Consider the following 21608-nt stretch of genomic DNA (forward strand, 5'->3'; position numbering starts at 1 on the left):
AGTTACATAGCCTGCTGCCTCTCCACAGCTGTTTACTATTTATTCTCTAGCAGCTATTTCCTAACATAGATGGGCGTTCTCTTTCATTCTAGAGACATACCAAAAGCATACAGGCAAGTAAACAAGCCTCTCCCAAGCTGACTTCCTTCTCCCACAGCCATTTCACTCCTTCACTTCCAAATTTCTTGAAATCGCTGTCTGCATTGGTGGCCTCCATTTCTTGTAATCGACTTTCTTTCCCACCCCACCATTGGCTTGAAATACTTCACAGCCTTGTCTAACTTGACCACTCAGCTGCATTCAGTCTGATGTGCTGTAGCTTGCTTCTAGAAATACCTTCTTCCCTTGTTGTCCACAATAACACACATTCCTGTTTTCTTCCAACTTCAGTGGGAATTATTTCTTAATCTTTGTTGCCAAATTCATTCCTACAATCTATTCCTTAAATGCTAGTTTGTCTAGAGTTTCTCACCGAGGCCCTTTTCTCACACTACACTTTCCAAGTATGACCTCATGTGTTCCCATGGTTACAGTGATAATATATATGTTGGTAAGTCCTAAATTGATCCAACTACCCATTAAACACCCTTATATACACATCCCATAGGTTTCTCAAATAGTATTACTATTTTACTCCCACTAGCCCTTAGTGTATTATTCTGCACGTATAGCTTTCTCCATTTATTATTTTTCCATATATGAATCAGTGTACACACCTTATTAAGTACCCTGAAACTTTTCACTTAATATGCAAAACACCTTACAGTGTCCTTAAATATCATATGGCAAGGTTTTAAGATTTACTAAATGCATACACAAGCATAAGTAACACATGTAGAGTTTAAAGAATAGTGAGGAAAAAAAAAATGGGAAAACATATGTCCTACAGGAAAATAAACTTCAATTTAACCCCAAGTGGAATATTAAAGTGCTATCAAAAGGGAAACCTCATCTAACATGAAAAATCTTAGCAAAATGATAGAGAATATTAGCAACATGGTCCTGAAGAAAAAAAAGTGAGTCCCAGAACAAGAAGTCCCCATTTAGAAAGTGAAAACTGTATTTATACACTTTTGAACATACATGCATTATATATATATATATACACAGGTGTATGTGAATGCACATGTGTGTACAAACACTATAAATAGCTTGATCTAGAAAATAACCCAAGATTCAGGATGGTTATTATCTCATGTAGGCACAGGATGGGATAGGATGGGGCACACATATGTAGAGGTTATTATCAAACTTCTTCTAACTCGGCTGTTGACAGACCCCGGAGTCGAAGCAGTCAGAGGCCTTTACGGCTGTGGAATGCCAGAAAGTGCGTATGTTATCTATAAAAGTGGATACTTTCCATAGTAAATGAAAATGGCCAATTCTTTAAGAGAAGTACTGAATCTTTATAAAAATCTGCTGTATCTTGGACAAGACTATCCAAAAGGAGACCATTTTAAAAGCTGTCTGAAGAATGTTTTCCTTAAAAACAAAGATGTGAAGAACCCAGAGAAGATCAAAGAACTTATTGGACAGGGCGAATTTGTTAATGAAAGAGCTAGAAGCCTTATACTTCCTTAGGAAATACAGAGCGATGAAACAACGCTATTATTCAGATATCAACAAAATTAAGTGATCACTATTACTATAATTTGACTGGAATTCAGTGCCAGCTGTTTATATATACCAGATAGGATAAAACTAACCTAAAATGGCAAGATTTACACGTCATGTAAAAAATGCCTGAGCTGCCTTAATGAACTAAAATAGGTTTCAACTTCTGCTCACAGAGCTTTATCAGCAATCCTTAATGTTTAATTTTTATACAAAATCAGCAATATAGCCAACTACCAATTAAAAATTAATGAGTACCCAATTTTGAATGAAAATATAATGTACTTAAAATAATTTTAAAAAGTTTTTTACCAATTATTCTTAGCCCATTTCTCCATTTTACTGACAAGAGAATGCCATTTAATGCATGTAACTAAGCAAAATAATTTATTGCACATTAATTTCCCTTAACTTTTGAAGGAGTACCATCTTATTTCCTTATTTTTGAACCTATTTGGTACATTAACAGCACACATTCAAGGTTCACTACAAAACAAATAGCACATGGTAATGATTTAAGTGCAGTTATAGAAATAATATATATGGAGTAAGATTATTTCTGATCTCGAAGTAGGCTGCCAGTGACTGGCATTATATACATACTTATTTAATATCTTCCATTAATTTTGCTGCTGGCTCCCTTTGGGTCTTAAAACAAGTCACCTGTTGTGTATCAATTACCTTTACTGTTAAAAAGTAATAAATGTTATTCTGTTCCTTCATCATAAAAAAATTCTTCTAACTCTTGTGTTGAATGAAGACTTCACAAGTATTTATTATGCAATTCAGATTGAACTATGCACACATGCATGGGTCAATGAAGGGAACTTTTCAGGAACCAAGTAATGATTTATTCAATTCTGTGTACCTTAGATGCAAAAATAAAATCAGTCCACGAAGACAGTATTACTAGGACCTGTGAAGTGCCCAACTACATCATATTCATATAACCCTCCTTCTTTGTCCCAAATTGTGTCAACTGCTCTAAATATGTATTGCTAGACTATTTGTTTTTACTTTTAGAGAAATTATGTCACACTAAATATATTCTTGCATTTCTTAATTTTCCTCAGTATTTTCAGATACATTCATACTAATTCATTAAGTTGTAGTTCATTGTTTTTATTATGTAGCATCCCATACGAATATAACATCTTTATCCATTCTAGTTATTAGTAGACATCGGTCTTGTTTCACATCTCAAGCTTTTACAAACAACTTGTTTTGAACCTTCTCTACACGTCTCTGGAAGCACATGCACAAGGGTTTGTTGGGAAATTTTATAGATATATATAATTATATATATTATATATATATGGAATCCATAGCATAATTTGCTCATCTTCACCTTTAAGAGGTAACACCAAAGAATTTTCCAAAGTGTACCAATTTATATCCTCACCAGCCATTTGAGTTTTATGATGTTCCACATCCTTTGGTTTTTGTTATGGATACAGTGAAAGTCTTCATATGTTCTGTATACTTATCCATTGCCAATTTTGTGTTGCACAGATCTCCAAGTTCATGGTTTAACTTTCCATTTCCTTTATGGTGGCTTTTGATAGATAGAAGTTATTTAAATGTAACTAAGTATACCAAACATTGGAACTTCTTGCCTTAAAAAAAATCTTTCCATGAACCAAGAGCAGGAGTATACGAACTATATACCCCAATGGCCAAAATTTGGGATTCTACATTTTTAATGTAGAGAATGTTTATTTTCAAAAACTTGTAAAAATAAACAAGGACTAATATGCAATAGAGATAGTATATTAGGTGCAAAGCCTAAAGTATTTACTCTTTAGTGCTTTATATAAAAGTTCGCTGACCCCTGCCTTAGGGCCACAAAGATCATCTTTTATAGCAGCACTGTCCAGTACAAGTTTCTGTGATAGAAATGTTCTATAATCTATGCTTTCCAATATGATCGCCGCTGGCTATATGTGGCCATTGAGTACTTGAGATATGCTTAATGGATTGGGAACTGAGTTTTGTTTTCTTTTTTTAATTTAAATCACTAGATGGGTCTCACAGCTACAAACAGGTAGTCCTATATTTTTATTTACAAGTTTTAACATTTTGCCTTTCAAAACTATCTTTAATCCAACTAGAACAGATTTGTGTTCACATCAGAGATTAAATGTCACTTTCTCATAGGGATAAAAAAGGTTTCCTAAGCATTTTCCTGTAATGGTCCAATTACAGTATGTGTGTAACAGACTGGAGTAGGTAAATGCAAGTGCTTGAGGCCAGAGGCAACTTCAGAAACTTGTATCACCTGTGATTTTTTTATGTAAATGTTACACCCAACGTGGGGCTTGAACTCACAACCCCGAGATCGAGAGTTACATGCTCTACCAACTGAGCCAGCCAGGTGCCCCTCACCTGTGATTTTTTTCAAATTCATCATTTTCATGACACTTGTACACTAGGCTTACTTCCAAGCATTTTACAAATATTAACTAATTTAATCCTCATATTAGTACTATTAGTCCTATTTTTCACATGGGGAACTGTGGCACAAAGAGTAGATCCAAGGACATATAGGTAATAGGTGCCACAACCAGGACTTGGACCCAGACATTTGGGCCCCAAAGCTCATACTCTCAAATCACTACCTTGTATGACTCAGCAAATAATGGTTTTGTTTCTTCCATTCTTAACTATATAATTTCTTGAACTTTTTAGGATCTTACCGCACATGCTCAGGACTCCAATCACTGCACTGTAAGACTGGTAGCAGTAGTATTCTTTCTTGCCTTAGTCCATCTTTTAAAGGGATTATTTTAGTATGGTATTTGCTTCATTCATGTCAATATACCTGATCAAGTAATTTCTTTCTATACCCTGTTGGCTAAAATTGTGCATAATTATGAAATTCATGAAAGAAATTTTAATCAAAGCCTTTTTCTGAATATACTGAAATTATCATACAGACTTTCACACTTAATTTCTTAATAGGAGCTGTATTAATCATTTTTTTTAATGTTGAGACAGCCTTGCATTCTTGGAATAAACAATCTTACAATGTTATGATAGGTCATATGTAATATGTGGTATTTATATGTAAATATAAATTGGGAGCTGCCTTTGCAAAATTAAGAATTTTCATGACCAAGACCAGCATATAGTTTTCCTTTGTTCTACTGCCCTTGTCTGGTTTTCTGTCAAAGTACATGAGCCTAATTAAGTCAGTTGAGGAGTACCATTTTAATCTTATGCACTTTCTGAGAATAGAAAAGTATTCATTGTTTGGTAGAATTCTTTTGAAAAATGAATTCTTTTAAATCTGTTTATTAGGAAAACAATGTCTGTCCTTATTTTTAAGAGCTAATTTGAATCTATTGTTCTTGGCTGTTTCCTGGCTTCCATCTTTACAGTTGCTAGCTCAGCTCTGATTGTCAGTCTTTTGTAGATGACCTAGGTTTTCTCTGGCTGCTTTTATATCATTCGTTTTAGTGCTCCTTAGTTTATCTATAAGTGTACTTCAGCATGGATTTAATCTTATCTATCCTATTTGAGATTTGTTGGGGATCCTCAGTCTGGAGATTTGATTCTTTCACCAATTTCGGGAAATACTCAGCTATTAACTCACTGAAAACTTCCTCTTTTCCATTCTATTCTATCCCTCCAGTACTTTAACTAGATGCTTGTTAGTCCTTCTAAGTCTGCTATCTATTATTTTTGACATACATGTCCTATTTTCCATCTCTTAATTTCTATGTGAATTCAGAGTAATTTCAGATATACAGTCAAGTTTATCAATTCTCTTCAGCTACATTTAACATTCTTTTTAACCCATATAACCAAGTTTTAAACTATTATTTTTAGGTCTAGAAAATTTACCCTTTGTAAATTTCACTAGTCAGTTTATTTCTTAGTCTTACTTCAATACCTTATTTCTTGAAACATGTTAAATATACTCCTTTTTCTTTAAGATTTTATTTGTCAGAGAGAGCGCGCACGCACAAGCAGAGGGAGAAGCAGGCAGAGGGAGAAGCAGACTCCCCGCTGAGCAGGGAGCCTGATGCAGGACTAGATCCCAGGACTCTGGGATCGTGAACTGAGCCTAAGGCAGACACTTAACCGACTGAGCCACCCAGGTGTCCCAAATATACTCCTTTTTCCGATAACTCTAGTGTTTACAGTCTTTATAGGTTGGTTTAAATTCTGGAGTTTGTTGTTTCTCTTGATACTCAAGAGTTATGGTTTGTTTTGTGTGGTCTTTTAGGAGTTTTGATTATGAACTCAATACTGGGTATCGTAAATATGAAGAAAGTGATTCAATTATTAGGAATTAGGTTAAAGAAATTTATCTCTTTGATAAGTCAAATGAGATAAAATAATGTAATTATCTTGATAGATGCTGAAAAGGTCATTTATAACATCTGTCATCCAAGCCAGATTTCTTACTTTTAAGGAAATAGTAAGTATATATCCCTAAATACAATAAAAATAATGTGTATCTTAAAAAAACAAACACTTAATATAGTGGTGATGTAGGAATTAAGAACTTCAAAGTATTCTTTCAAAAGAGGTTTATTCCACAGCTTTAGGAAAATGGGCTTTCCACAAAGGCAGGAACTAGAAAGAGGTACCTCTTAGGGACTCAAGGGCATAGACTCAAGTATCACAAGTGAAGATGTGACCACAGATACTGAGTTTGGGCCAGTATCTAGGAAAGCCTAATGTCTGCAAACATCTCCTTAAATGGAAAGACTAAGCAAAGGAGAGGTGGATATTTTTCTTCAATACTGATGTGAGCCCTGAATATAACAGAAGTAACTGTGGAATAACTTAAAATTAAGCTTCTCTCATATAGAAGTCTCTACCTCCTGCAGTGTCATCATCAACTGGGTGCTGTTTATCAGGAGACTGAGGGATGCTGTACTGTTAGATGTTAGGTCTGTTAAGATTCTGTGCCCTTGGCTAAATTAATCTGGAAGCTACAGCAAACTATGAATGTGTATGTTGGTCTTTTCCAATCAACCAACAGTACTTCTGAAAACACACAACAGGACACTAATGCCAAGGGCTGAAGTCAAAACACTACTACAAACAAAAAGTTTGGAAAATATCTATTAGCTCTTTTTAATTTTTTAAAATTTTTATGTTATGTTAGTCACCATACATTACATCATTAGTTTTTGATGTAGTGTTCCACGATTCATTGTTTGCGTATAACACCCAGTGCTCCATGCAGAACATGCCCTCTTTAATACCCATCACCCAGTACTCACCCCTCTAGAACCCTCAGTTTGTTTCTCAGAGTCCATAGTCTCTCATGGTTCGTCTCCCCCTCCGATTCCCCCCCTTCATTCTTCCCCTCCTATCTTTTTTTTTTTTTAACATATAATGTATTATTTGTTTCAGAGGTACAGGTCTGTGATTCAACAGTCTTACACAATTCACAGCGCAAAGACATCCTCTTCTGAGAAATTTACAAGTGCACTAGATAATTAAAGGCTCTGTGAACTCTTAACAATTAAGAAGACTTCTAGGTTCAGACAGTGGGTTAGCACACTTTTTTCTGTAATGGCCAGACAGTAATATTTTAGATTGTGCAGGCAATCTAAACATATGGTCTCTGTTGTATCTACTTAACTTTCCATTTGTAGTTCAAAGGAGCCATACAAAATATTAGAATAGATACGGCTGTGTTTCAATAAAACTTTATAAAAACAGGTAGAGGGCTGGATATGACCTGTGTGCCATAGTATAGAGTAACTGACCATCTCCTATACTTGATTATAGAAATATTTTTCACCCAAATCTCCATTAATAACCTATATACTTTAAAATAAAGTTAAAATGATCAATCCTGGGGTGCCTGGCTAGCCCAGTCAGTGTAGCATGTGACTCTAGATCATGAGGTTGTGAGTTTGAGCCCCACATTGGGTGTAGAGGTTTTTGTTTTTTGAAGATTTCATTTTTCAATGAATCATGGAACACTACATCAAAAACTAATGATGTAATGTATTGTGATTAACATAATAAAAAATTTTTTTAGGGCGCCTGGGTGGCTCAGTTGGTTAAGCGACTGCCTTCGGCTCAGGTCATGATCTTGGAGTCCCTGGATCGAGTCCCACATCGGGCTCCCTGCTTGGCAGGGAGTCTGCTTCTCCCTCTGACCCTCCCCCCTCTCCTGCTCTCTCTCTCTCTCTCTCTCTCAAATAAAATCTTTAAAAAAAAAATTAAAAAAATTTTTTTAAAGATTTTTTATGTGAATTAAAATAAATCCTACTTGAAAAGCAAAGAATTATTTTAAACTGTTTTTATTTAGTCTCTTAGCTTTATAGAATTTATGCAAGATATATTACATATTATCTAAAAGTATCCAGGTAATAGAAAAGCATTTTATATATTGTATTCAATTTCCTTATACATGCACTTCAATATTTGTTTCTCATTCAACCTACCTTTAATGATATATCTGTGTTGTGATTATGTTATGGAAAAATCTGGCATGATATCCAGAGTGGGGGCTAAAACATAACAGAATAATAGCAACTGCAAATTAAGATTTTAAAATGCATACATTTTATGATTTTCTGTTCTTAAACTCTTAAGTGAGGTAACATGTGCCCATGAACTGAATAACCAATTCTGGGACAGACACGTATTTGGTAAATGCTGACATATGGACACCAAATTAAGTATGTGGCATCCTGCAACCCTTACCTCATGATTGTCCTGACTTTTGGTCACTGTATTTGAAACTTTATTATTAAGTAAAATCAATAAAACATAAGAGGTACTATGAACAAATGATATAGATTTTCTTTCTACTTTCTAAATATAATAATTTTTCATCCTTCTGCTGGATTGATAGGTCCTAAATGTATAACTTGGCCTTCATTTAACATTTAACAGTGTCTCAAGGCAAGCCTTGAGATTTTAAGAAAACTAGAGTAAATGTAAAAGAGCAAGGTTCACCTTTAGCTTAACCACTGTATGAACCTGAACAAATCACTTTACTTCCTCAACCAGTTTCATCGTCTGTCAAATAGGATAATTAAACCCTTCTCATGAAGTTATAATTACAGGTCATCATATATGTGAAAATCTGAGTAGAGTTTCTGACTCATAGCACATACTTGAGAACAGGTAGCTGCATCTGAAGAAGTGACTATTTCATTAATTCCATTCACCATGACTTATCTGTAACCTAAACATGTTTAGAAGGAGGGCACTTATTATGGTGAGCACTGGGTGTTGTATGCAAGTGATGAATCACTAAATTCTCATTCTTCAGGGGACTCAGAGGAATCAACAAGAATCAAATTACATTTCATTCACATTTCAAAACAAGATATTGTGAGGATTCTCCACAGGGTTTAAAAGTTTTCACCAGCGTCGTGGTAAGAGTCCTAAATAGTATAGTGATTGCAAGATAGCATTATTCATTCTCATGACAATTCCAGAGCAAACAGCCTGGTGAAGGCCACACTTGCATTACTAACAGCTGTAAGACTTCACTTATTTTAAAAGCATTCAACCAGCAAAACCTCCCTTTCCACTAACCATTTCCCCATCACAAACCTCTCTTGGTGGACTAGAGTGCATTTCTAATATGATGCTCTATCCCACCCAGCTTGCAGTTCAGCCATCTCCAACTACTTTACTTCAGATTACAAATATACTACTTCTATCTTACTGACCTTCAGAGATCAGAAAACAAACAATTCTAATCTACAGAGAACATCAAGTTATAGAATACAATTTATCAGAAGACTACATGTTAAAAAAATTAGCTTGGAAAAAAATTAAAAGCTTTGTCTGAACTTACTTTTAAATAGCTGTTATAATGCTTGTACTCAGTTTTATTCCACATTTTTTTTTTAAAGAGCTAGAACCTCTGAACTACATCCCCAGACAGGTTTGGGCAAGCACTGCCTAGCATGAGCAAAGCTATTCGAACATCTCCATTGTGGAATCTAGTTTGCTGCCTATAGGCCACTATACATAGCACTTTCAATTAGGGAACCTGGCCTATTCTTTCAATGCCCCACAGGACATCATCTAATTTTAAACTCCAATCTTCATTAGTACGCCATAGTCTCAACCCTTAATCTCCGGCCTAATTTCTGTTCATCTACTCAATTGACCTCTACAAAATTAAGGTGTTTTGCACAATTGTAAATATCTTGCCTGGATACACATGATGGAGGATAAAGCTAGAGGACAAGATGATGGAATTACGAGCTATTACCCCAACAGGTCACAAACCTTCCAAACTTCTGGCCTTGGGGTCAGTATTTCTCTACCTGGATCAGCCTTCTTTTCCTCTTCCATTGGAAAACTTAAACATCTTTCCAACTCAAGCCATCTGACTTTCCCACAGCAATTATCCTACATAGGTGGTTTTATCCCTCACTAGACCAGAAATCCTTCAGAAGCAGAGACCTATCATTTCCTTTCTTCTCCTACAGTTTGTACATTAGGAATAGGGGGGACTGCTGTGCTACATAAGAATTTGCTTAAAATAGAATATGTTGTGAATCATAATCAAATAAATATACACACCACATTGGAATGCCTTTCACTTTCATCTGCAAGTTGCATTCATCCTCCACTTTGGCACATAGTATTAAGCATTGCTGTGATGCTTCTACCATTTGTCCTTTAATCCTAGGTTCCCGAAGTCTTTTTTGCTTAACTGTTCTCTCCTTTGCCCTTGGTAGTTTCACCAACTGATGGGTTTTTTTCTTTCAGTCAGATGGGAACTTAAAGCCCAGCTCTGCTCTTTACTAGCCATGTGACCACAGACAACCCACTTATTAGTTCCTTTTCCTTTCACCATCAAAAGGTTTCTTTACACTTGTCTAATACCACAATTGTAACTTTCTCAAAAACATGGATATATTTAAGCCCCCCCCCCCCCCCCAGCATAATACCGGTACAGATAGGCAATCAGAAAAGGTTTGTTGAGTAACTGAATCCCCTCAGGGTGCCATGAGGGATTCATTCGTTCATTTCATTCTGAGGACACTTTTTTACTCCTGTTATAGCATTCTGAAGTGAGACAGTCCTGGGTTCAGATTTTGCTTCTGTTACTTATTCCATGTGCCATTTTTTAAAATGGTAATCTCTACCCCCAACATGGGGCTCGAACTCACGATCCCGAGATCAAGAGTCACACGCTCTACTGAGTAAGCCAGCCAGGCATCCCCCGCCCCGTGCCATTTCATATGGAGTTTTGTACACGTCCAATTTTCCACTTGACTATAAACTCTTTAAGGATATGGAGTATGTATTATTCATCTTTAAGTTATTCCCCTTTAAAGGTTATCATGATGACTCACCAATCTGAATTCCATAAAAAGGGGGCTTAATGAAAAGCTAGTGCAAAAGCAGGGTAACAAATATGAACAAAACATTTTCATGATTCTTGCACTGGTCCCCCCTCATTATGACCTCTTCTCTGCCAGCATTTCCATGTTCTACAGTACAACCCAGGTAATGAGAAACCTCTGGCTTTCCGTTCTTGCTTTGCTGCTTTCTACGTGCATCAACTTCAACAAATCACTGACCATAATCAGCCTCTACATTACCGCTTTAAGGTAACAGTTACATTAGATGATGGTCTTAAACCCTGGTACATAGGAGATACTCAGCATTTGTTAGCGCTCTTCTTTTTTGGTTCAAAGCATGTTGTAAAATGATCTGCCTTTACTAAAACCCATTTTTGAATAAACTTACTCTTCTCCAGATATCTCAACAATGTAACTTTTATGAATGGTCAGTGGTCATTGTAGGTTGAATTTCTCTAAAATGTCGTGGAAAAACAAAAAATGAAATTTTTTAACAAGTATAAAGAAAAACACGGTCTAACCAAACTTCTCTCAGGTAGTTAATGAAAGTAATAATAGCTAACACTTGTGAAGGTTTATTATGTTCCAATGACTAGGCCAGGACACTTTATACATATTCTCTCATTTAATCCTCACAAAACTTTTTTGGGGGGGTGGGCTCTTTGTACACACAGAGGTTAAGAAAATTGTTGAAGGAGGTAGAATTGAACTCTAATCAAAACTGGTTTCTTCCATCATCAGGACATGGGATGGGTTTTGAGCCTAATAAAGATTTCGTTTCAACAAGATATTTGCATTTTTGTTATTACATAAGAGTACTATGGTCAAGTACGGTAGTTCCTAAAAGCAAGTCTACATCAGAATCACTTTGCAGCACTTAATAAAAACAGATTCCTGAGCCCTACCCCAGACCCACTGAATCAAAATCTGTTGGTGGGGCTCAGCAACTGTTGTTTTTGTTGTTTGGGGGAGGCATGTTTTGTTTTCTTTTTCATGAAGATCAAGTTATTCTAAGTAAAATTCACATTTAGGAATGAATAGTGTGTGGTACAAAGAATGCAGTATTTAGAATCACACAGGGAGAGGGCAAATCCCAGCTTTGCCTCTAATGACCTGGGTGACTGAACTATTCTGAGCGTCAGACTCCAAATAGGTAGGGGTGACCAGGGTGATGTAGGGTGACCAACGTATCCTAGTTTACCCAAGAATTTCCTGGCTTAGCACTAGTGGTCCCATATCCCAGGAAATGCCTCAGCTCCAGAAACATGGGAATGGTAGCTCACCTTAGTATCATAAGAGTACATTTCACAGGGTTAGTAGGATATAAAAGATAACCTTTTCAAAGCATCTAGCACAGTACATTACATAGTATACCCTTATCCCAGATCATCTGAGCTCCAAGCATGTGTATTTAACCACACTGTTGACTTCTATTCCTTGATAGCATAAAGGCTCCTCAAACTCCCCACTCTATCCAAGTCCCAGCAGTCAGAGATGGCCTCTTAGGAAGGGGTGATCAGAAAAGACCTTTTTACGAAGAGTGTACTCAGGCTTATGGAAAGCAACAAGAGATCTTGAGGCACCCAGTAACAGCAGTATTGAGAAGATATTGCCACTCTTAAGCCTAAAGGGGACAGAAGAAAAAAGTCACAGCTGTAATCGTGAGGAAAACTATAGCTTGAGAGTGAATTACCCTGTAAGTACTGTGGTCTTAGGTTAGGAATGAAGCCCATAAGCAAACTGTAGACAAAAAGGAAGTGCTAGAAGAATAATGCCCCTACTTCTCCGCCTCTCTGACCAATGATCTCCTGTCAAAGTCTCTAATTCGCCAAACACAACTAGATGACAGCAAGGGAGCTAAGCTGATGCAATTTATAAAGGTCAGCCTCCCAGGGCAGACAGCAGGATGAAGAAGCATAAAGAGTGAATCAGGAAAGTCAAATAGAAAATATCTAGCACACTGAGTAGTACCCTATCTCTGATCAACACTGCCAACCATTTAGTTGCCTAAGCCATGGTTCTGGCACTTATCTTCAATACCTGCTTCTCCCATCATTCCCCATATACTATTCAAGGGAAACTCCTACTAATTTCACTTTCAAAAATCCCTCCTGAATCCACCCTTTTTTCTCCATCTTCACTGCCACCTTGGCTCAAGATACCCTCGTATCTTGCCTTGATAGCTCTGTGAGCCTCCCAACTAAATCGCCTGCTCTTGCTCTGAACTCCTTCCAATATGTTCTCCAGGGAATGAGAACTGGTAAGAGGTAAGACTGAAGATGTAGGTCTGGAGGTGCCTTGTAAATAAAGGGATTGTTGCAGTATTCCTGGAACAATAATGTACACCCTGTTTTTTAAAGATATTTATTGAGAGAGACACAGACACCATATAAGCAGGGGCAGAGGGAGAGAGAGAATCCCATGTAGGCTCCATGCCCAGTGTAGAGCCTGATACAGGGCTCAATCTCACAACCCTGAGATCACGACCTGAGCCAAAATCAAGAGTCAAACACTTAACCGACTGAGCCACCCAGGCGGCCCATCAACACCCTATTTAAGGCAGTAGCAGTAAGGACTGTTGGTTCACAAGCTCCTGAGGAGCTTCCTGGGTGAAATCTGAAACAGGCTGCTGTACACAAAAGGGAGGGGGAGTCCTAAGCAAGAGGCAGCCACTCCACACAGGTAGGTGGCAGGTTTAAAAAGCAAGGGAACGAGCCTATGAGGCATGTCTTAGGTGGCTCAAAGACAAGTAGATCTCAGAAACCCTCCTGCCAAATCTTAAAATGTCTTATAGAGGCCTTACTGGGGTTCAGTTCTGCCTACAGTCCAGATGGTCTCAATACCATATCACTATTACAAGTCTATGTCCTTGGGACACCTTCTGGGAGTGGGGAAGGCCAGCACAACGTACATTCCAAGAACAGAGGAGGGGGCTGAGGAGCCTCCAATTGCTGGAGTCCAGCTCGTAGGTCAACAACCAGTCCTTTTGATGACCTCTCCCAACTGGGAGGGTGAGTCTAGGAAAATTGGAGATATTAAGCAGGTAAAAACCACAGGGCTTGGTTACTGATGACTGAATAGATGCCAGGGTGAGAAATGAGAGAGGTTCCAAGTTTCTGATATGAGCAACTGGATAAAGAAGAGACTTTCACAGAGACACAAAATGGAGAGAAAGTAGAAATTTGAGAAAAATACTTACAAATGAGAAAATCATGAGCTGCATTTTATCTGATTATGTACATTTTTCCTGACCTTAGAGTAAATTGCATGGATTACACAATTTGGTCCAGAATTAGAAGAGAGGGCTTTCAGATAATAGCTAATGTTTAGCCAATAGTTATTAATGAGAATCTGATCCTTCATAACTATGGGAAACTGCACAGAAAACTGCTGATACCCCTGTCATCTCTCACCACCATCACCCAAAACTCCCTAGCCTGCCCATCCCCAAATTCTTACAGATCCTAACCAAATCTTACTCTGCCCTCTGGGCCTTTCCTTATACAAGCCTTCTCTTCTCCCTGGAACAGCACTGTTCTTGGCCTGATTCACTCTACATCCTCTAATATCCAGCCCAGATATTTCCCCACAGGAAGTCTTACCAGACCCCCCACCAAAAGACTTAGCTTAGCTCTCCCTCCCTTTGCCCAATAGCACTTTATGTTTACCACTACCTATCTTGGCACTGGTCATATTGTTTTGTAATTGACAGTCTACTTATGTGCCTCTCCTATTATGGTCTAAGGCACTTCAGGGAATGACCATGTATTATTGTTCATAACCATATTCTCAGCAACTCAGCCTTGTACCGGACACACAGTAATAGTTCAATCCATGTTTATCAAATGAAAGCCCATTCTTGGCTTGGAATTTTACTCATTTAAGTACCACAGCAAGGAAATATTTGATTTCAGAAAGAGCATTTCTCCTCCCGCCCCCCCCCCCCCCAAACTGGTGATTTGTAGCAAATGTGCTCACCATCTCTGTGGGCCCAATTTGCTGGAGAGGAGGTGAGGACTAAATCCTAGAGTGCTAAACCTAGAGCGCTGCAAGACTCAGGATGTAAGGTCATCAGTCTTTTGGTAACCAGTCTCCTTTTCTAGATACTATCTGTGTGCGCACACACATGAGGGGGTGAGGGAGGAGATGAGGAATATTCAATGAGCATTTAGTATATGCCTGACTCAACTGAAGCACTTTCAGTACATTATCTCCTACATTCCTTACAACCACCCTACAAAGTAGATCCTTTGCCATACCTATGGTACGTGAGGAAACTGAAGGCATAGACACTTGACGTGACTCACCCCGTATCACAGTAAATAAGAGGCCAAAAAAAAAAAATTCAAAATTTAAATCCAATCCTATCGGATTTCAGATTCTGCATTCCTCCATGATGGTGGTTATCAAATCTTTTTCACAAAGAACCAGACAGTACTTCTGCTTTTATGGGTTATCTGGCCTCTGTCACAACCACTCAACTCCACCATTGCAACACAAAAGCGGCCACAGACAATACATAAATGAATGAGCATGGCTGTACCACAATAGACTTTATTTATAAAAATAGGAGGCTGATCAGCTTTGACCCTTGGATAATGTGCAGATACCTGCTCTATTATGTTTCTCAACCCTGGCTACACAGAAGGATCACCTGAGGAGCTTAAAAAAAAAAAAAAAAAAAAAGTAGATGCATAAATCACACCTCAGAGCAGTTGATCCTGAAAAGGTTTTTGAGACAAATCTCAGTGTGACCTTGGAAGATGCTGGACTTTTGTTTTTATGATGTTTTTAACCTACAGATGGGGAAGTTGAGGTCCAAATAGGTTAAGGAAATTGTTCAAGGCTACAGCTGTCAAGTGAAAGACAATGGGCAATTATATCTTCGGCCTGCCTTCAAATTCTTGTCCGTTTCTATGTTCTGTCCCCACAGCACCTGGCAGCCTGTCAGCTGTGAAAGCTTTGTGTTCTCATGTTGGTTAGAGTGATCACTAATGTGCCTTTAACCAGTTGAAAGGCTTGATTCCACATTATGTCTCCTTTTGTTTGTGGAGGGGAGAATTTAAGTGGAAGAAAATACTGCTAGTAAGAGGATTTCAAGGGGCTCCTGGCTGGCTCAGTCAGTAGACTATGGGACTCTTAATCTCGGGGTTGTGAGTCTGAGCCCTACACTGGTGGGGAGGGGGGTGTAGAGATTACTTAAAAATCAAATCTAAAACAAAAAAAATAATAATCTGTTTTATAGGACATCTCAAATATCTCATTATTATTTTTTTTTTTTAAGATTTTATTTATTTATTTGACAGAGAGACACAGTGAGAGAGGGAACACAAGCAGGGGGAGTGGGAGAGAGAGAAGCAGGCTTCCCGCCGAGCAGGGAGCCCGATGTGGGGCTCGATCCCAGGACCCTAGGATCATGACCTGAGCCGAAGGCAGACGCTTAACGACTGAGCCACCCAGGTGCCCCTCATTTATTATTCTAAGTCAATCTTTTTATACCCAGTTAACATTTACTTTTAAAATACTGGGAATGCAGAATTTCAAGCTCTGAATTGCACTCTGAAAACTTGAAACAAGAGTACCAGCTTTTGCCAGAATTAAATATATCATTACCTCTCAAATAGAAAAGCATTTATTTTTTCACACAAAACCAGTGGCAGAGGATGATAAAGATGATTCTGTTTGATGTGAGATTATATTCAAGACCTCTGGGTCAGTAAATCTACCGAATGCCAGAAGTCATGGAAGATTAGTATAAATTGTGAGATGTGCAAAACTGCTATTAAAATAAAATACTTTAGGGTCCTGTTTAAGAGTTGGAATGTGCTCATCAGATTTAAATTCAGAGAGAGGAGAACCTGACACATATTTTAAAATCTACAATAGTTGCATATATAGGTCTAGGGGGACAAGATTTAGCTCAAAAAAACCTTGTAAATTCTTACTAGTATTCTTCTACACCTCAAATTCTACCTGAAATTAAATATAAACAGCTCAAAATTGTTCCTGTATAATCTCAGTTTATGTAAGAAAATAAAAGTATCGGGACTAACATGGTTTAAAAAAAAAAAATCAGCATGATCCAAAATTTAACCAAGAATGTTAATATGTTTCCTTGTTTCTATAGTGATTTTTAACCACGTATTATCTTTACGGAGCTGATTATTAAATACAGATGGTTTGCAGTAATTTGCAAACTGTAAAAAACTCAGTATTTGTTAGATGGGTCATTCTGATGTACTGAATGATTATCACCCAAGAGCTAAACATTGTTTACTTTAAGGGAGAAAACCAATCTGAAAATAGGACCTCACCAATTCACAAAATAAAAAGACGACCTCGGATTATTCCCCAAAGCTGTAAGGAACAATCACAAGGCATTCTACCAGCTGAAATCTTCCTCAGCACTTCTAAGCAAGCTTTCAATCAGATAATTGGAGAGAGCAGGGGAATTGGCACAACGGCAGAATCAATCACACTCTATGGTGAGTCAGAAGCTCCTATAATTGGCCAAATCTGTCTGAAGTTGGGAGACTCAAGCATGAAACTACCAAAAATCCAGGCTACTTCAAGGTTTCCTTCACTTACCTAGATTTACAATTTTCACCTCCCCACTTTGTAAGCACAAGTGAATATATTAGTTAATGAATGGGTTACTGAGAAGGTATACGAAATGTATAGATTTTTACTTGCTAAATTCCATTTTAAATGTGCAAGGCAAGTTGACTTTTTAAAGGAACCCTGGGAAAACCTTTATGAAGAAAAGGTCTCTCAAAAAAAGCACCACACATTCCCTGACACAGGGATTAACCCTTCTGGGTCACTGGACCACTACTTTGAGAATATATGGAAAGTTTTGGAACTTCTTGAAACAAAACAGGACACATGGACACAACTTTGTGGGCAATTTCAGAAGCTCAAAGACCCTACCCCAAAGTCTCACAATTTTAGAATTTCTGCTCTAATCACTTCAGAGATGTATTAAAGCTTGAGGCAGTAAGCGTAAATCAAAAACATCCCATTTTATCTGCTATCAGGTTGAAAATACCTTTGATTCTGTTGCTTTGGCTATACCAACTGACTGATTTCCATTCATTTATTCAACAAATACTACTTGGCACCTACTGTGTACCAGGGCCTGTTTTAGATGCTGGGAATCAGTGAACAAAACAGACCAGCTCTCATGAAGTTTACATACTGAAATGGGATTCAAGCTGTGTACAGTGTATGTACCAAGGTTGGGGGTAGGGGGAAGCTTAAGAGACAATACCAGAGGGCACCTGGGTGGCTCAGATGGTTAAGCGTCTGCCTTCGGCTCAGGTCATGATCTCAGGGTCCTGGGATCGAGTCCCGCATCGGGCTCCCTGCTCCTCGGGAGCCTGCTTCTCCCTCTGCCTCTCTCTCTCTGTCTGTCATGAATAAATAAATAAAATCTTAAAAAAAAAAAAAAAAAAGACAATACCAGAATTACTTTTAAGCTGTGATTCTCAACCTTGACTGTTTATTACCATCATCGGGGGCACTTTAAAAACATCTCAATGACTCAGCCACACTGCTGGCATGGCACCTCCCTTCTCAATCTTTCTGTACAGTTTTCAAATATATTGTGTATACTGTTGCACTTTATATGTTGGGAGAGGTTGTTTGGACACCATGGAGAGGGAAGGGTTTGAGGTGCACACAGGACTAGATAGATCACAGAGGTGGGCCAGCACATAAAGGGTGAGGAAATGATCAATGAATAGGACAATTCAGTAGAAAAAGGATCTCAGGGCCAGAGGTGACCATGAGAACCTAGGGCCCCTAAGGAAGAACAGGAAGACTTCCAGAAGCCACTGATTTCTCAGGGTGGATCTTAAAGGTTAGGGAGATTCCAACAGGCATCTGCGTCACACTTACTTTGGAATATAGCTGTGCTAATTATAAGAGGAGGGATTACAGGGCACCTGGGTGGCTCAGATGGTTAAGCGTCTGCCTTCGGCTCAGGTCATGATCCCGGGGTCCTGGGATCGAGTTCCGCATCAGGCTCCCTGCTCCTTGGGAGCCTGCTTCTCTCTGTCTCTCATGAATAAATAAATAAAATCTTTAAAAAAAAAAAAAAAAAAAGAGGAGGGATTACAGAACACTGATACTTTTCCCCTGCTTGGAGTACAGCGGAAGCTCAAGAAGTAAGGGGCTGCACATTTGAGGCAATCCCCCTAGAAATTTAACTCATTTGAAGGGGCAAGTTATGCGACATTGGTGTTCTTTTCCTGCTTTCTTTCCCTCTCTTCCTCTCTCCCTTTTTGTCTTCCTTTCAATCAGCTTTATTAATTGAACTTAAGGAGATAATACTTCCCTTATCCAACCTAGTGTAATCAACAATAACTCTTGTAACGAGGCAAGAATGTTACAATTCTAGAAGCAAAAGCAGACTGAGCTCTACAGTAGCTTTTTGGCTCTGAATAGAATCTATGCTGGGACTTGACCTTTTCACCAGGTTAAAAGCAGGATTCAAAAAGGAAACAACTCATGAACCTTCCTGAATGGAAGCTAATTAGTTTTCTATGCTTTCTGTAGTTCTAAATTTGAAGAATTACAGGCTTCAAAACACAATTCAAATGATTTAAAGACTTAAGGAAAGGGTGGGATTTTGTGAGCCTTGGTTGCTGTTGCAGGCCTCTTACAAGTTTTTTTTTTTAAATCTACGAAGAAAATAAATAATCCAACAAGAACTTTTAATATACACTATTAAGTGCTAGCCAACATTTCATCACCAAGTACTTGTAAAATTTCACAATTTGAGTTATATTCTCTACCAGGGTTTCTTAACCTCAGTAATACTGACATTTTACACCAGAAAATTCTTCACTTGTAGGGGTGCTGTCCTATGCGTTGTAGGAAATTAAACAGCACACCTGATCTCTACCCACTAAATATTAGTAGCATCCCTCCTACCAGTTAAGACAACCACAAATGTCTCCAGATATTTCCAATTGTCCTGGAGTGGGGGGGGGCAAAACTGCCCTGGTGGAGAAGCACAGGTGTCCACTATTCCATAAAAAATTCGAAACAGCTTACAAAAACAATATATAAAAATAAGACTCAAGCATCACTAAGGAAATCAATATGAACAGAAATCCAAAACCAATGGAAGATAAGAGGAATAGAAGTATGAAGGTAATAAGGACTCAAAAGTCTGATGTGTACATACATACACATACATATATACATCCATATGCATTAAAAGTACTTGTTACAGGGACTTTACATTAGGCAAGTATAAGTAACCAGTCTCTGTAATGCTGTCTTCAGGTCTTATTTTGGAATAGGCTATTTCCAGGAAAGGTAGGCAGGCAGGGGAGATGGACGTAAAGTTGGGGAGAGCAAGAACAAGCTGAAACCTACAAACATGAGCTGCCGCCCGGGAGCTCGGGCAGGAACCCACGAACATGGGACTGGAACTGTGTTGGTTCTCATCGCCTCCTACCTTGAAAGAGTGGGTGTTCTTCAGGAAAAGCTGGTGCCCTTTGTCATGACGCTTAACACTCACCTGATCTAAGAGTGAAAGGAGCTGAAGCAAGATGGAGAGGAAGACAGAACAGTCGGCAGCCAGCCCACTGCCGCTATATAAAGGACGTGAATCAGCAGGTGAGTGAAAAGGCCTGTGAACTACAAAGGCACCCACCTCAACCACTCACAGGTCAACAACCTCAATCCCTGCTGCCTTTCTTCCACCCACCAAACTCATGCAAAATGTCTCTGATGGCCCAAGCTATGCAAAAATATACCGGGGAAGGAACTCTGTGAAAAGTAGTTCAGCTTAGCCGTGTTGACACATATTCTCATCTGATGAAATTCTGGTATAGAATATAAATTTATCTATTGATTTTGAATAAAACACAGCCAAAATTGAGAAGACCTCCATGGGAAAAAAAATTAACACAGGTCTCTTAGGCTGCTTTATCAGTAGTTCTTCAAATATTCATTTTTTTTTTTTATTTGAGAGAGAGATAAAGCAGGAGGGAAAGGCAGAGGATGAAGGAGAGAGAAACTCTAAGCAAATTCTGCGCTGAGCCCGGAACCCGACACGGGGCTCAATCGACACGGGGCTCAATCTCTGGACGCTGAGATCACAACCTGAGCCGAAACCAAGAGTCTGACGCTTAACCGATGGCACCACCCAGGCACCCCAAAAATTCAATCATTCCTAAAATCAGATTGATCACGGACATCAAACATGTCTAAACAATTATGCTGATGTTTTCAGTTACTATTACAAAATGTAAGTATTTTCACAAAAACATAATGGAAATAGTTTGTATATACGTAATGCTATTTTTTAAATTTTGAGAACCACAGCTTCTATTTGAATTGGTAGAATATTTTATAGGTGGAATGGTAGAATATATATATAGGTGTAATTATGACTTATGTATACATTACTACCAATTCCAAGCATATTCCTGCTCTGTATCTTTTGTTTTATTTTAGTAGAACATTGTTTTTCCCATTATGCTGGGCTCGACCAAAAATTTTATTATCACATTCGTATTTTACCACAAAACAAATTGCATTTGTATTTTAAATTTATTTAAATATAAATAATACATTGACATGCAAGTGTAAATTACAAAATAAAATGTTATTTCTTCAGTTTTGAACCTTTTTAAAATTATTATTTTTTTTTTTTAAGTAAAC

General features: G+C 38.0%; 1 pseudogene; it reads left to right on the top strand.

Moving 5' to 3' along the window:
• The first annotated feature begins 1334 nt into the window (after window positions 1-1334).
• LOC123841229 (electron transfer flavoprotein regulatory factor 1-like) lies at window positions 1335-1636 on the top strand (annotated as a pseudogene).
• The last annotated feature ends 19972 nt before the right edge of the window (window positions 1637-21608 follow it).

This window comes from Mirounga angustirostris, unplaced genomic scaffold (assembly GCF_029215605.1).
Source record: "Mirounga angustirostris isolate CCGP_5_RB_7025 unplaced genomic scaffold, mMirAng1.0.hap1 SCAF_11, whole genome shotgun sequence".
NCBI lineage: Eukaryota > Metazoa > Chordata > Mammalia > Carnivora > Phocidae > Mirounga > Mirounga angustirostris.